This window comes from Lissotriton helveticus, chromosome 4_1, assembly GCF_964261635.1.
Source record: "Lissotriton helveticus chromosome 4_1, aLisHel1.1, whole genome shotgun sequence".
Lineage (NCBI taxonomy): Eukaryota > Metazoa > Chordata > Amphibia > Caudata > Salamandridae > Lissotriton > Lissotriton helveticus.
The window spans coordinates 1,778,813,978-1,778,832,493 of NC_136063.1; positions in this window are offsets into that span (position 1 = coordinate 1,778,813,978).

Genomic DNA, 18,516 nt, shown 5'->3' on the forward strand with positions numbered 1-18,516 from the left:
AGCGCGAATATCTCCAAAAGTTGGCAATAGGAGATAGCGATGTTAGCGACTGTTTCCAGTCGCTAACATCTTGGCACGCCCCCTTTGCATGTCATTAGTGATAAATATCACTGACATGCAAAGTGGGGCCCAAGATGGTCGCTATCTCCTACTAGCTGTCGCTAACTGGTGTTAGCGACAGCTAGGTAATTGGGAGATAATTTTATCTCCGCTTTCTTGGCTTTTAAAGCCAAAAAAGCGGAGATAAACCCCCTTGATAATATGCCCCTTAATTTTTAAAATTTCAATTTCATCTCTATTTTTGTAATTCACAAAACCAACAACATGACCCATTGCTCCATTTCCAGACCTCTTTCAACATTTAAATTCCTTCTCAAAATGATACGACAATTTAAACACACATTCAGAGTCTTTTCAAAACCAGCAGTTTTAGATATAGTCTTCTCTAATGAATACAATTTTGATTTCAAATTTTCCGACAAAATAATTGTTGCTCCCATATGTTCAATTGTATCTATAGCTTCCAGTTTCACTATCTCTTCATTTTCTAACTTTAACATTATGTTGTTGAACATGGAACATTCTTTCAGAGTTGGCATCAAACATATGCCAGATTTCTTCTTGTTTATTTTCTTAAAAATATACTCTGGAAGAATGTTTTCATTTGGGTACAAATTTGAAATTAATCGTCCATGTAAAGCTTCTTTCCCTTGCTGACTTACTTTTCCGATTCTTACATCTTGTAGAATATTTTTATAATCTTCAACCTTTCCCTGCCGCATATTTTGAAGCAGTTCTGCATATTTGAAGTTTAACCATATATTAACGTTTCCAATGCTTCCTAGGCACTTCCTGGTATCTTCATGCGTGAGCATTTTGAACACAGGTTGTCCTTTCACTGGAGTCAACTGCAGTAGATCTCCAAAAACAATAATATGTTTTCCTCCAAATAAGACATCAAAGTCTGTTCTAAGAATTTCTTGCATTCTCAAATGCACAAAAGCAAGCATTATATTTGACACCATGCTTACTTCATCAATGATAAGAAGTTTCATTTTCTTCAGGACTCTCGAAACTTCGGAACACGCATCTCCAGATAGCTTGTGATATTGCAATTTGTTATCATGCTCCACTGGCAGCATCAGTAAACGATGTAAAGTAATCCCTTTAATATTATGTGCTGCCAGCCCAGTTGGAGCAGTAACAACACAAGATAGCGGTGATTCAGTCCTTTTCTGCAGATAAGTTGCAATTGCTTTAATCAGAAAACTTTTTCCAGTTCCCGCTTCTCCACTTACGTACAGTTGGACTGGTTTAAATTATGTACATGAGCACTCTTTTTTCTCATGAGTGAATCCATGTTCAATCTGATCTGTGACTTCATCATATATCTGTTTCTGCTCAAGGTTTAGTTGTTTCACCAAATCTTCTAAGTTAACTACATCATCTTGAGCTTGTTCGATAGCTCTTTCAACCTCATTCATGGCAGTGGCAGCTTCATTTTGAATAATTGGTCCTCCAAGTGGATCCTGACTCAATGAAGCAGAACTCTGACTGTCTTGAGAACTGTCTCTAGCAATCTATGCAGCAATTGTGGCTTCTTGCTCTATTTCTTCGTTCAACATTTGCAGATAATTTGGATAAACAGGACATTCTATGGTATCCTTGGTTGCATTAAAAGAATCTTCGTAACAGAGAAAATCTCCAAGATTCCTCTTCTGTACGCCATGGCTTAAAGAGTTGCAAAAGAGCTAAATAGTAAAATTCCCTTTTGTCTGGATTTTCACAACTCAATTTTCAATGATTAATCAAATGGCCTTTTTTCTGTTTCACTAGACATCCTTCACATCCAATGACAGCATATATTCCATTATTGATATCTTCTCTGATGTTCCTCTTATAAATATAGCTTTGAAGAACTTCATAGAGACAAGCGTTCTCAAGGTGAGGACTTCTATTTGGATAGTATGTATCCAACATGTTTGTCTTCAAAATATCTGTACTTTCTGGTTCTTTCTCCGCCAAATACTCTATCTCTTGTACAGATTTCAAAACTCGATTTCGTGTTGCAGCAAGACCTAGACTCACCCAAATGATGGTTCTAGATTTGGCATAGAGACTTGCTGATGACAATCGATCAGAACATTCATATGCTCCAATTTCTCGATGCGACAACATCTTCAGACTGTAACTGTATAATTTCTTGCTTAGACTCTTTTCATGTGAAATGTCCTCCCACATTTCCTTCAGTTCTGTCTTTTCTTTTTTTGTGATGTAAGACGTCACATATCGAGCCACAGCAATAGAGTTGTCAGCAACGAATTGAATATCCATGTTAGCATTCCACATGGACAAAATCACTGGGTTGTAGTCGTTGATGGACTTGTACTCTTCGTTTCTTTTTAAATTGTATGTATTTTTTGGTGACTTCCTCGTCACAGTATGTCGTAGAGAAGACATCAAATTATTTACTCTTCCTTTAGAAATCACTGGTCGTGGAAAGCTGAAATGACATTTTGTGTAGAACTTGTCCTTGTTTCTAAATTTTCGGCGACAGTACTTTCCACAACGATGGGATTGAAAGCGTAAAACTTGTTGCCTTAAACTGTTTTCTTCGGTAGTTTTCGGAACAGCACATGTTGAATACTCTTCAATGAAGCTCATCACTGTCTCATCCGAATCTGTTCCAAATTTGGGTGCATCCTTAATCCACAACAACATATGTATGTGAGGAGCACCTCTCGCTTGATACTCCTTTCTCCAAAAGAAATCCAAAACCTCTCCAAGGGGAGGATTTTTTTTGTTGGTAATAAAAGACATCATAGCTTCAAATCTATGATTGAAATAACTGCATACATTCACTGGATCCAAAGAACACAGTTCTCCAGGTGTTTTGAATTCTATATTTTGTATCTTTGCATTTGCCTCACGTAGAAATTCAAGTAAGTCGTCCCATGCATACTCGGCACAGCTAAGAGTGAGGAACCATGTAGGAGTTCCTAAGTTTCTTAGCATACATTTCAATTCCCCATGACGACGGTACCAATACTCGTTTGTACCACGCTAACATGCCATGAGATTGATTAAATGAGATTCCAAAATATTATCTTGCAGATTCACTTTCTCCATAAAGTCCCTCGCCGAAACATTTTGCAGATGTGCTCCACTTTTCAGTACATGGTTTACTACATAAGAAAGCCCAGACAAGTCACTTTCATACAGTAAATGAAACAAATAGGGAATGCATTGACGAAACCTTGGATCTTCAGCATATAATCTTACAGTTCGATATTCAGATGCAGGAATTTGAAGTGGTCGATCGTCATATCGTCCACCTCGACCTGTTGGAAATAGCTGTGGAAAACAACGAGCTTCCAAACTTTCTTCCCATACACTAATGGGACTTCCTTTTGCTGCTTTCATTTGAAACAATTCAATTGCATTCCCTATTACTTCTTTGGAATGCAAAGGATGAACAGTATAATGTTCATATATTTCTTCACTTCTAGACACATCAACTTTTTCAGTTTGGCCGCCTGAACAATCACTGTCTTCATCTGCAGCTGTTTCCTCTGCTGCAACACATACATCTTTGTAATACTCATTGTTTTTGACTAAATACAAAGTTGCATTTTTGACTTTCCTAACATCCACTAAATCTTGCCAGATTTTCTTACTCTTTGTCGGAACCCCATTAACTAGAATAACTAAAGGTTCCTCTTCTACTTTTTCTATACCAATTGTATCAATATTTTTTTTAAATCTAGAGGCAAATAAACAACTCTTCCCTTTAATCCTCTCTGCAAATCTGTAGGAGGCAATTTCCCTATCTTAGGCTCCATGCGAACAATTGCCTGAAAAGGATGGACACATTGAATCAAAATAGACTCATATGTATTTAAATCCATCAATTCACGGGGAATGTCTACCAACTCCAGATTATTATGGACAGCTCCGGCAGGCATTCTGTTTTGATTTAATTTATCATAACAATATTTACAAATACGCTGATCACAACTCAAATCAAAACAATTCTCCACCCACAAATAAGTTGCAAAATCCTTCCACTCATATTTATTCATCTTTTCACTTTTTACGTATAAATCAACTAATCTAGTTTGATGTTTATAATGACTTCGTCGACAACACACACAAGTAAAATTCAGCCTTTCACTTGATTTCACCTTAAATCTGGTAATTTCCTGCTCAAACTTTTCTGTACTTGAAATCTGTACATTCTCTTCCACATTACCTTGAATTGCTGTCTCAATTTCTACACTGTCCTCTTTTTCACCAAAATAACAAATCTCAATTTCTTCACAAATCTTCTTCACATCTAATTCAGTTCCATGCACAAGAGCACAGTTTAATTGTTTAAGCTTAAGTGCTGGACTTTTTGCATAATACAACATTCTCACTAATTTCCTCATTTTGGTATGATGCACTGCTAACATCCTAAAATGATGAAAAACACTCTGACAGACTTTTCTAGAAAGACAAGCCAGTGAATGCCCTTGCAAACCTGTGTTTTCTCTCACTCTGCAAGGATCTAAGTCTTGCAACAACTTCACTTTCTGCTTTAGACTTTTCTTACTATATGTACGTAAGAAATTACAAAACAAATCAATTGATTCCTGTCGCACACTACAAATACGACTACACTTCCAAGTGTACACTGGACCCTTAGTACGTCTCCCTAAAACTTCAACAGTTAACACCTCTTCTGGTTTTCTAGGCACAAGTTTCTCTTTTTCAATCGGACAACCGTCTTTCACTTCATACGCTCGACCACTGGTGTCAACTGCATGCACTAAATCATTCTCCTGGAAGTAACTCTCCTCATTAAAAAATGGCTCACAACTTGAACTGTGCATCCATTCTCCTGAAAACACTTTACAAAAATTAGTCAGATTAATTACTCTTTTCCATCTACTGTTTGATTTGAAAACATCAATTGTCTTGTTAAGTGTCCTAATTCTATTGATTATTAAAATAAATAATTTTTTCTTAACTTTAAAAGCCTGATCAACAATCTTCTCTACACTTTTCTTTTTCTTATAAAAAGCAGCTCTCTGTTTACCTTTCCTAATGTTTTTTAACAAATTTAAAACCACCCTATTGCGAAACATTCGTTTACGAATGTCTCTAAACTGATTCTGCCTTCTATTCCTATACATATTATTCTCTCCGGCTCCTGTTGTAGGATTCTTTGAGGTTCTCTCCTTCCTTTTCAAATTTACTCTCTCATTCTCTTTTTCTACATGCTGTCCAACATTTTTACTTGATCTACATATGTTCCGTAAGAAAGACTTAGTGGTCTTACCAGGAGCTTTGTTCCTGTTTTTTGAAGTATTTGTTGTTGAAGAGTGCTATAATTCCGTTGCTGTTTTTGTTTGGAACCGTATTTCATTTTTCTTTCTTCTTTGCCTTGAGGGTATATTTCCTTACTCTTGAAATCTTGATTTCAATCTGTGTTAAAAAAAAATAGCACATTATAGACCACTATTATCAAACAACAAAGCAATGACAAAAAGCAAACGGTCTATTCAGGGTTACAGATCAAGTGAGGATTCTCCAAGGATGCAGAAGAGGTGAGACCTGTATTGAAGAGTGTAGTGGAAGAGAGGTATGTCCAGGGGTACAAAGAAGGTGAGGCCTGTGTCTAAGACTGCAGTGGGGGATAGGCTTCATGAAGTCTAGTCCACTGCACTCTTAGACACAGGTCTCACCGCTTATGCTCTCCAAGAAAAGCCTCTCTCCCACTACAGTCTTGAACACAGGCCTCACCTCTTCTGTCCCTCTGGACATGCCTCACCTCATCTGTACAATCTACTTCCTAATCTGAGGTAACACAGGTGACATGATTGTGAAAAGGTCAAACATTTTTATGTAATCATGCACACACTATTTATTCTTTCTCAAAAATGTAAAACACATTATTTTGCCCCAAAAATGTTTCACTAGTGCAATGAAAAGCTTATACATATGACCTTTTCTCTGTTTTTCAAATGTTATTCTAAAACAAGATATGAGGCCTAAGCAGGAGTGCAGATGTGATGAAACCTGTCCAGGGGAGCACAAAAGGTGAGGCTTGTGTCCAAGAGTGCAGTGGACAGGACTAAACTGGAGTAGTGTGCAAAAAAAAGATGAGCCTCAATTATGAAGCCCTGCGTCAGTTTTGCGCTACTGATGCGTCACTTTTTGTGATGCATCGGCGGCATAAAACATGTGCCTTGTTGCGCCATATTTAAAAAGTGACACATGTAGGTAGATGCGTCACTTTTTAAACCTCTGCGCCACATGATACCTCTTTCAGGTGTAATGTACACAGAAGGGTCATTTCTCCGCAAAAAGCCTTGTAATAGTGACACAGTGAAATGTATGAGATTTCACTGCGTCACTTTTAGTACACTTTTACGTCAAAATCTTGCGCCTGCCTTACAGCAGATATAAGACTGAGGCAAACGCTTTCACATGCAGCTTTCCCCATGTGAAAGGATGCATTGCTGGAGTACAAACATTGCATTTCAGTACTGAAAACTCACTATTTTACAAAATACATTTCCTCTCTCTTGCAAACAATCCTACCAAGCATTACCAAAGAAATAACACAAACCAACAGCAAAGAAGCTCAGTGTGCTTCCTAATCTGTGGTAACACAAGTGACATGGTTGTGAAAAGTTCAATTTTTTTTAATGTAATCATGCACACACTATTTATTCTTTCTCAAAAATGTAGAATTCATTGATTTGTCCCAAAATCGATTTTTCAATAACATTTTAGAAACACAGTGCAGGTCCTACTATTTATTCTTTCTCAAAAATTTAAAACTCATTAATTTGGACCAAAAATATTTTAGTAGTGTAATGAAAAACTTATACATATGACCTTTTCTCTGTTTTTCAAATGTTATTTTAAAAAAAGATTATAAGGCCTAAGCAGGAGTGCTCATGTGATGAAGCCTGTCCAGGGGAGCACAAAACGTGAGGCTTGTGTCCAAGAGTGCAGTGGACAGGACTAAACTGGAGTAGTGTGCAATAAAAAGATGAGCCTCATTTATAAAGCCCTGCGTCAGTTTTGCGCTACTGATGTGTCACTTTTTGTGACGCATTGGCGCATAAAACATGTGCCTTGTTGCGCCATATTTAAAAAGTGACGCATGTAGGTAGATGCGTCATTTTTTTAACCTCTGCGCCACATTATACCTCTGTCAGGTGTAATGTACACAGAGGGGTCAGTTCTCCGCAAAAAGCCTCGTAATAGTGACACAGTGAAATCTATGAGATTTCACTGCGTCACTTTTAGGACACTGTTACATGAAAATCTTGCACCTGCCTCACAGCAGGCATAAGACTGAGGCAAACGAATTCACATGGGGCTTTCCCCATGTGAAAGGATTCTGACACCTAAGCAGGAGTGCAGATGAGATGAAGCCTGTCCAGGGGAGCACAAAAGTTGAGGCTTGTGTCCAAGAGTGCAGTGGACAGGACTAAACTGGAGTAGTGTGCAAAAAAAAAATGAGCCTCATTTATAAAGCCCTGCGTCAGTTTTGCGCTACTGATGCGTCAGTTTTTGTGAAGCATTGGCGCATAAAACATGTGCCTTGTTGCGCCATATTTAAAAAAGTGACACATGTAGGTAGATGCGTCATTTTTTAAACCTCTGCGCCGCAATCTATGAGATTTCACTGCATCACTTTTAGGACACTGTTACGTCAAAATCTTGCACCTACCTCACAGCAGGCATAAGAGTGAGGCAAAGGATTCTGACACCTAAGCAGGAGTGCAGATGAGATGAAGCCTGTCCAGGGGAGCACAAAAGGTGAGGCTTGTGTCCAAGAGTGCAGTGGACAAGACTAAACTGGAGTAGTGTGCAAAAAAAGATGAACCTCATTTATGAGGCCCTGCGTCAGTTTTGCACTGCTGATGCGTCACTTTTTGTGAAGTATCGGCGGCATAAAACATGTGTCCTGTTGCGCCATATTTAATAAGTGACGCATGTAGGTAGATGCGTCACTTTTTAAACCTCTGCGCCACATTATACCTCTGTCAGATGTAATGTACACAGAGGGGTCATTTCTCTGTAGAAAACCTCATAATAGTGACGCAGTGAAATCTATGAGATTTCACTGCGTCACTTTTAAGACACTGTTACGTCAAAATCTTGCGCCTGCCTCACAGCAGACATAAGACTGAGGCAAACGCTTTCACATGGAGTTTTCCCCATGTGAAAGGATGCATTGCTGGAGTACAAGCATTCCATTTCAGTACTGAAAACTCACTATTTTACAAAATACATTTCCTATCTCTTGCAAACATTCCTACCAAGCATTACCCAAAAAATGAAACAAACCAACAGCAAAGAAACTCAGTCTGCTTCCCAATCTGATGTAAAACAGGTAACATGTTTGTAAAAGATTCAAATATTTTTATATAATTATGCACAAACCCATTGATTTGCATCGTTTTTCAATTAACATTTTAGAAACACTGCACAGATCCTATATACAAGCATTCATTTTCACTACTCAAACCCATTGATTTGCACTAAAATCGTTTTTCAATTACCATTTTAGGAACAGAACACAGGTCCTATGTACAAGCATTCATTTTCACTACTGAAAGCCATTAATTTGCCCTAAAATCGTTTTTTATTTAATATTTTATGAACAGAGGACAGATCCTATTTACAAGCATTCATTTTCACTACTAAAACCCATTGTTTTGCACTAAAATCGTTTTTCAATTAACATTTTAAAAACACTGCACAGATCCTATATACAAGCATTCATTTTCACTACTCAGACCCATTGATTTGCACTAAAATCGTTTTTCAATTACCATTTTAGGAACAGAACACAGGTCCTATGTACAAGCATTCATTTTCACTACTGAAAGCCATTAATTTGCCCTAAAATCTTTTTTTATTTAATATTTTATGAACAGAGGACAGATCCTATTTATAAGCATTGATTTTCACTACTAAAACCCATTGTTTTGCACTAAAATCGTTTTTCAATTAACATTTTAGAAACACTGCACAGATCCTATATACAAGCATTCATTTTCACTACTCAAACCCATTGATTTGCACTAAAATCGTTTTTCAATTACCATTTTAGGAACACAACACAGCTCCTATGTACAAGCATTCATTTTCACTACTGAAACCCATTCATTTACCCTAAAATTGATTTTTAAAATAACATTTTAGATACAGAGTGCAAGTCCTATGTACAACCATTCAACTTCACTACTGAAACATCACTATTTCACAAAATACAAATCCTCTATTTTACAAATATAGAAACCATGCATTTTCAAAAAGCATCACACAAACCAACAGCAAAGAAAATCAATGTGCTTCTTAATCTGAACTCTCTATCTAAATGAATCATAACTCACCTTTACAAATGCTTTGGGAGATTCAGAACAGTGTCAGATACACACACCAATATTTCTTTAGCAGAGCAAAAGGTATGTTCTCCAGGCACTGCAACCATTAATGGGGTAGGTCTGGAGATGGTTTTAAAGGACACCTTTGGGCAATTGATGACACTTTTTCCACAAACTGCCATGGTATATTCCAATATATGCCAGAGACAGAAATGGAACTGGTCCAACCAATTTTGTCCACAATTTGAGAAAGCACGGAAACATGTGAATAAATCTGTTTCTGCTTACATGAGAGACTATGGAATGGGTTCAATATACAACAACAACTTGCGTTACAACATGCAAGATATCTACAGAGGAGATGGTGTGCACTTTTCAGATGAGGGGAATAGAATATTCCTCCTGAATTTAAGGCTGTGCATTGGTACCTACTTGTAGGTACCTAAATCAGCCACAGAACCCAAAAGCCCTTTTTAGGGCTACCCTATCTCTAATCACTCCAAAAGATTATCTTTTTCTAACTTTTTTCAATATTTTTCACCAAAGTACGCTCCCCGGTACGCTCCCCGGTGCGCGTACCGGGCCACTAAAATTTTTTTTTTTTTTTTTTCGCCTATATGGACCTCCTAAGACCCCCTCAGAAAACCTAGAGAGTCAGGGAGTGCCTACGACGCCCCCTTATACCCATTCCCAACGTGGTTTGTCCTCCAGCTTGTGTCTCAAATCTACCGAAACACAAAATGGAGGACTCCCGTAGCGCTGCCGGTACGCGTACCGGGGCGCGCACCGGGAGGCGCTCCCAAATTTTTTTAAAAGTTAATTTACATAAAAACCACCGGAGACACTTTCACCAAATATAGAATAGGCCATACTACATACCAGTCCCTACCATTTTCCCAAATTTGGTGGAATTCCATTGAGCCATTTGGCCTGTAGCCCTCTCTAAATATACTGAGGTGAATTACTTGACAAAAACACATCTGAAGTGTTAGAATTTACAACCAATTAAAATGTTACTTTCATTTTCTACTATTATTTCATGACATTTGATTGGTTATGTACATGAATATATATAAAGAAAGAGAGAGAAACACAGCCATTTTGACTACTACTTCCTGAAGTACATTTCAAAAGGATTTTCACTGAGAACTTCAACTTCTTTTTCAAAGGTAAGATGTTATTTTGAAAACTGAAGTATGTTGTGCACTTTAAGTTAATTTGAAACACATTTTCTGATAGTTATATACTATCCCTCTGTAATAGTTATAGATTGAGATAGGCTTCTCTGTTATAGATATGGATGGAGTGAGGCTTGTCTTGTATAATTATCAATTTACTTAGTCTTTATGATATACACTTTTTTATATTTCTACTTCCAGCCTGATACCATACACTGCCCAAAGATAACTTCAGTGTTAAAAAAACAAAACCACCTGTCTGAACTTAAACCCAACAGTGCCCTATCTCTACTGATATATTTATTTTTTATGCAATTTACAGCAACATAATGGAAGGAGATCAAAATAAATGTAATATTTCATTCAAACTTGATCTTCAGGACAACCCAGAGGAAGAGAATAACGATTCAGATTTTTTGGATCAGTCTCTTGATGAAGAGTTCTGAAATATGTGGAAGAAATGTAATCATGTAATCCAAATGAGGACATTCCCGACAACATAATGTTGGAAGTCTTATTAAATTTTGAAAAATCAGAGCAATACATTTATATTTAATAATTAAAAATTGTTCCAGACAGTATTCTTTTTTATATGTAATTCATGAAATAGTACCAACATGAATATAATATAATGTGAGACTTATAGTATACTGTGCAATTTTTTTTGTGTTACATAGTAATTTTGCTCATAGTTACTTCCTTTCTCCCACTTTATTATCTCCAATGTGTATTTGACATCGCTTTTTCATCTCCTGCCTCCATGTTGTTTCTGCTTTCCTGACAGACTATAGTATAGATTCCATATACCACAATAACTTCTGTAACAACATGCAAATTATCTACAGATGTGACAGTCTACATTGAATTTAAGACTCTGCATTGGTACCTACATGTTGGTACTTATATCACCCACACAACACAACAACTCTATGCAGAGCTACCCTACCTCTAACAACTTAAAATTATTATTTTAGTGTTTCACTAAGTTTTCCCCATGTGTGGGGGGGAAGGTGTGTGTGGGGGATGTGTGGAGTGTGTCTGTGAGGTGTGTGTGTGTGTGTGTGTGTGTGTGTCTGGGGGGGATGAGGTGTATAGGTGTGTGTAGGTGTGTGGGGTATGTGGGTGTGGGTGGGGATGTGGGTGTGTAAGGTATGTGTGTGGGTGTGGGTATGTGGGGTGTTTGGGTGTAGGTGGGGGTGTGGCTCTGTGAGGTGTGTGTGGGGTGTGTGGGGGGGGTATGTGTATAGAATGTGTGTGTATGTGTGGGATGTGTGGATGTGTCTGTGAGGTATGTGTGTGTGCATGTGTGTGTGTATGTTGGGGGGGTGAGGTGTGTGTGTGAGTGAGGGTGTGTGGGATGTGGGTGTGGGTGTGGATGTGTAAGGTGTCGGTGTGGGAGTGTGGGGTGTTTGGGTGTGGGTGGAGGTGTGCATGTGTGAGGTGTGTGTGGGGAGTGTGTGGGTGTGGGGCTGTGGGGTTGTATGTGTGTGGGTGTGTGTGGGACGTACTTGTAGGTACCTGAAACAGCCACAGAACCCAAAAGCTCTTTTCAGAGCTACCCTACCTGTAATCACTCAAAATGATTAGTTTACACTATTATTTTCACTATTTTTCACCAAAGTACGCTCCCCGGTACGCTCCCCGGTGCGAAAAAAAAATATTTTTTTTTTCACCCGCGGGACCCTTTTATGGCCTCCACATCAAACCTACAGGGTCAGGGGGGGTCTACCCTGCTCCCTTATGGTCATTTCTCCCTTTGTTTTTGCCACCTCTTGTGTCTCTATCCTACCGAAACACAAGATGGCGGCCACTGTGGACTGTTTCGAATGTTTACAGACACCCGAGAACCAATCAGCTTTCCGTGCACAAGTCGCGTGGCGCGCCCAGAGCGCTCCCCGGTGCGCGTACCGGGGCACAGCTATAGATATATCAATTTTTTTGAACCTAAATTACTCAAAATCCTCTGGAGCACATATCTTGAGACATAGCAAAGGCACATCGGGCTACCAGTCCCTACAATTTTGCCAAGTTTTGTGAAAATCCATTCAGCCATTCGAGCTGAAAGGTAGTTCGATCGCCCTATGGAAATTAACATGGGGAAAACACGTTTTTGGACCCCCCCTTTTATCTCGGCCCCCGCTTGACAAATGAACCCCAAACTTTCAGAGAAGGAGTGGAGCGCCGCGAGGCAAAGTTGAGGAAAATTTCAGGCAGATTTCTCCACCGGCGCCAAAGTTAATCCAAATAGAATGTTACGATTTCCCTATAGAAATCAATCCTAACTATAACTACCTTCTGGCGACCGCCAGTAGGTAATATATATATATATATATATATATATTACCTACTGGCGGTCGCCAGTAGGTAGTTATAGTTAGGATTGGCTACCATAGGAAATCCGCAACATTCTATTGGGAATAACTTTGGCCCCAGTGGAGGAATTTGCGTGTAATTTTCCAAAATTTTGGCCAGCTCCGCTCCGCTCCTTCCCTGGAAGTTTTGGGGGGATTCGTGGAGTGGGGGCTGAGAAAAAGGGGGTCCCAAAACGTGTTTTCCCCATGTAAATTTCCATAGGACGGTCTGACCAGTCTACAGCCCGAACCGCTGAACGTAATTACGCCAAACTTGGCAAAATTGTAGGGACTGGTATGCAGATGTGCCTTTGCTATGTTTGCTGAAAATTGCTCCAGTGTTTTTTTTTAAATTAACTTAAAAAACACATATATATCAATAAGCGCTCTCCGAGCGCTCACAGATGCGCATACCGGCACGCTACGGGAGTGCGCAAGTGGAAAGCTGATTGGCTGTCGGGTGTCTGTCAACATTCTAAACAGTCGGAGAGTCCACCATCTTGTGTCTCGATAGAATAGAGACACAAGAGGTGAAAATGAAAGGAGAAAATAATTAAAAAGGGGCAGGGTAGACATCCCCTGACCCCCTAGGTTTTCTGAGGGGGGCCTAGAAGGACCCTGAAGGGCAAAAAAACTTTGTTTTTATTTTTTATTTTTTATTTTCGCGGGGTAAGCGCTGGGTGCGCTCCCAGGTGCGCTCTAAGGTACGCGCACCCTGAGCCCACCACGGGGAAAAACAGTGTAAAAAAATAGAGTAAAAAAATAAAGTAGAGTGTTTAGAGGAAAGTGATGCATTGCTGGAGTGTGTCACAAAAATGATGCAACTCCAGCAATGCATCCTTTCACATGGGGCCAGTCCCATGTGAAAGGGCCTGCGTCAGTCTTACGCCTGCTGTGAGCCAGGCGCAAGATTTTGACGCAACGGTGTCCTAAAAGTGACGCAGTGAAATCTCATTGATTTCACTGCGTCACTTCTACGACCCTTTCTTGCGTCAATACGCCCCCTTTGCATACATTACACCTGGCGCAGGTATAATGTGGCGCAGGGGTTTACAAAGTGACGCATCTACCTAGATGCGTCACTTTGTAAATATGACTCAACAAGGTGTATTTTTTACAGCACTGGTGCGTCACAAAAAGTGACGCACCGGTGGCGTAAAAGTGACGCATGGCCTCATCAATGACACCTTCAGTCTTCTACTCATGCGTCATATTCAATGTATGACGCATTATGTTGCAAGGAGTTACAGATACGTTAGTATTTCTGACATATCTGTAAGCGCAAAAGTGATGCATTGCTGGAGTGTGTCACAAAAGTGACGCAACTCCAGCAATGCATCCTTTCACATGGGGCCAGCCCCATGTGAAAGGGCCTGCGTCAGACTTACGTCTGCTGTGAGGCAGGTGCAAGATTTAGACTCAACAGCGTCGTAAAAGTGACGCAGTGAAATCTCATAGATTTCACTGCGTCACTTCTACGACCCTTCCTTATGTCAATACGCCCCCTTTGCATACATTACAGCTGGCGCAGGTATAATGTGGCGCAGGGGTTTACAAAGTGACGCATCTACCTAGATGTGTCACTTTGTAAATATGACTCAACAAGTTGCATTTTTTACAGCACTGGTGCGTCACAAAAAATGACACACCGGTGGCGTAAAAGTGACGCATGGCCTCATCAATGACGCCTTCAGTCTTCTACTCATGCGTCATATTCAATGTATGACGCATTATGTTGCAAGGAGTTACAGATACGTCAGTATTTCTTTTTTTTTTTTTTTTTATATTTTTATTGAGTTTTTCCCCCCTCATTTTCCCAATAATACCAATATATTTTAGCAGTACAGAAAATAAAAGAAAATCAATAGAGACATTTCACAAGATTCAAATACTAATACAAAATTCAAGTACAATCCAAATCAAACTTCATGTATTTTGAACCTCTACTTCCTCCTATTCTTCCATTTCTCTATGGGTAACCAGATCCTGCCCCCCAAGGACCTTGCCCTTCTACCTTTTCTATCATAAATGGCCTTCTCTAAGTTGTATATGGAGAGAAGCCTTGCTATCCATGTCTGAAATGTTGGTGCCGTCTTATCAAGCCAAGCCCTTGCAATAATAATCCTTAAAACTGCCGTAGCCATAAACAAAAATTCTGGATGTTCATTGCTGTCTCTTATATTCACCCCATATATTATCAATTCTTCCGACAATTTAATCTTTATCCCTAGAGAAACTTCCATAAATTCTTCGATTGCCAGTTTTAATGTATAAAGTTGTGGACATTGTGCAAACATGTGTACAATGTTGGCACTGCTTGAGTTACATCTTGGACATGTTATGCCCGTAGTGCCCCCCCACTGTGCAATTCTTGCAGGCGTATGATAGAGAGAATAAATCGTCTTGTAGTGCTGGGTTTGTAGCGTAGCTGAACACAACACTGACCGTCCTAAATCTAATGAGTTTTGTAAACCATCCGGGTGTGCCCCTACTTGTTCCACCCATTTCTTAGAGAATTTCTCTCTATCATCTGTTTTTAGTGCATAAAATTCAGCATAAAGTTGTCTAATCGTTGCCCGTGTACTACGCTCCAAGTAGTCCATTATCCTACAATGAGACATCCCTACTGTCCCACCCTGTTTCTTATAAAAGTAACTTCTGATTTGTAAATATTTAAAGAAATTACATCCTGGAATATTAAACTTAATTTGAATCTCTTGAAATAAAAAGAACATCCCTCCTGCATCCAGCAGGTCACCTAGTTTTTTAATCCCCTTACCATCCCATTCCTTCATGACTGTATCTCTGAAGATTTCTGCGGGGAGATCATTATTAGAGTGTAGCCTAAGATATCTGTTATATCTCCCGATTCCTAGCTTTTTCCCAACAGCCTTCCAGATTTTATAAATTGCGCTCAATGTCTTGAACCTAGTATGTTTAAAATATACATAATCCACTGTATTCACTAAGGCATTCCCTGCCTCCTTACCCAGAACTGCTTCATAAGCATTCACACTGCCCCATCTCTCTCCACCCTGGCTGCTATCGCCTAATAGTCCTTGCGCGTATTGTAGAGCTGCTGCCCAGTAATATAATCTAAAATCAGGTGCACCCCAACCCCCCTTCTCCCTCGGTAGTGTCAAGAAACGATACGCCCTTCGTGTCTTCCCCTGTGCCCATATAAACCTATTCATAATTGCTTCTATTTTGTTAAACCATATGCCATCAATATATAAGGGAATTGCTCTAAGGATAAAAGTTTCGGAAACGTGACCATTTTAATCATATTAGTTCGCCCCATTAACGTCAGATGTAAATTATTGACTCTCTCTAAGTTTCTTTTAACTTTCCCTAAGAGTGGCTCTAGGTTAATCTCTACGGGCCCGATTCACAGAACTAACTTAAGACAAAATCCTAAACTTACTACTTTTGGTATTCACAGAAGTTAGGATTTTGTCTTAAATTTGTCTTAAGACAGACTTAAGAAAGACTTAAGTTAGGATTTTGTCTTAAGTCTGTCTTAAGACAAACTTAAGACAAAATCCTAACTTCTGTGAATACCAAAAGTAGTAAGTTTAGGATTTTGTCTTAAGTTAGTTCTGTGAATCGGGCCCGATAACTCTATCCAATTCCGCTGATACCCTGATCCCCAAATACGTTGCTTCCGGAACTACTCTGGTATCCTGGAAATTGGCAAACCTATTCTGCACTATCTGCGTCTTTCCTCTATTTATAAGATACCCCGAGAAAGTCCAGAAGTTTTTTGCCTCTTGCTCTATTTCTATTAGGGCCCCCCCCTGGCGCTGATGTTATGATTGCTACGTCATCCGCATAGGCAAACAACTTATATTCCTGTTCGTGTAATCTGACTGGGGGATCCTGTGATTACATGTCAGCCTTCTTAGCAACGGATCTAGGTATATGGCAAATAGTAGAGGTGAAGCTGGACAACCCTGCCTAGTCCCCCGCCGGATCCGTACTACCTCTGTGTATGATTTATTAATTCTTATCCTAGCCGTTGGTTTCTTATAAAGTGCCTGAACTGACTTTATATAGCCTTCACCTATCCCAGCCCATTCCAAAGCTTTCCACAGATAGTCCCAGGAGACCCTGTCGAAGGCCTTCTCGGCATCCAGAAAAATAGCCGCGACAGGGTCTCCTGCCACCTCAGTTGCGTCCAGGACGGTGATCATCTGTCTGGTATGCTGGGTAGTCCCCTTACCTGGTATAAAGCCATGCTGTTCTGGGGACACCAAGCTCTCGATAACCCTACTAAGCCTTTTTGCTAGTGTTTTAGAGAATATTTTTGTATCTGCGTTCAATAATGTTATTGGCCTATATGATCCTGGCTCTACTGGAGGCTTATCCTTTTTTAATATTACAATTATATCCGCCCCGGCCCAGGACTGTGGAACTACCCTTCCCCCCTGCGCCATACAGCATATTGACCAGATATCTGTACTCAGCACATCCCAAAAGGTCCTATAAAATTCTACCGGAATTTGATCCTGTCCTGTTGCTTTGCCAGAGGGGAGGCTAAATGTTGCTTCTCTTACCTCCTGTAGCGTTAACTGAAGGTCCAAACTCTCCCTTTCTTCCGTACTTAACCCTCTATTTGGTGTTTGTGACAGATATTCTGTTATCCTTGGCATATCATTACTTGCATCCTGCTCATATAATGATTCGTAGAACCTCCTAAAGACTTCCTCAGTATTTCTGACGTATCTGTAATCGCAAAAGTGATGCATTGCTGGAGTGTGTCACAAAAGTGACGCAACTCCAGCAATGCATCCTTTCACATGGGGCCAGCCCCATGTGAAAGGGCCTGCATCAGTCTTACGCCTGCTGTGAGGCAGGCGCAAGATTTTGACGCAACGGTGTCCTAAAAGTGACGCAGTGAAATCTCATTGATTTCACTGCGTCACTTCTACGACCCTTTCTTGCGTCAATACGCCCCCTTTGCATACATTACACCTGGTGCAGGTATAATGTGGCGCAGGGGTTTACAAAGTGACGCATCTACCTAGATGCATCACTTTGTAAATATGACTCAACAAGGTGTATTTTTTACAGCACTGGTGCGCCACAAAAAGTGACGAACCGGTGGCGTAAAAGTGACGCATGGCCTCATAAATGAGGCCTTCAGTCTTCTACTCATGCGTCATATTTAATGTATGACGCATTATGTCGCAAGGAGTTACAGATACGTCAGTATTTCTGACGTATCTGTAAGCGCAAAAGTGGTGCATTGTTGGAGTGTGTCACAAAAGTGACGCAACTCCAGCAATGCATCCTTTCACATGGGGCCAGCGCCATGTGAAAGGGCCTGTGTCACTCTTACGCTTGCTGTGAGGCAGGCTCAAGATTTTGATGCAACGGTGTCCTAAAAGTGACACAGTGAAATCTCATAGATTTCACTGCGTCACTTCTACGAACCTTTCTTGCGTCAATACGCCCCCTTTGCATACATTACACCTGGCACAGGTATAATGTGGCGCAGGGGTTTACAAAGTGACGCATCTACCTAGATGCATCACTTTGTAAATATGACTTAACAAGGTGCATTTTTTACACCACTAGTGCGTCACAAAA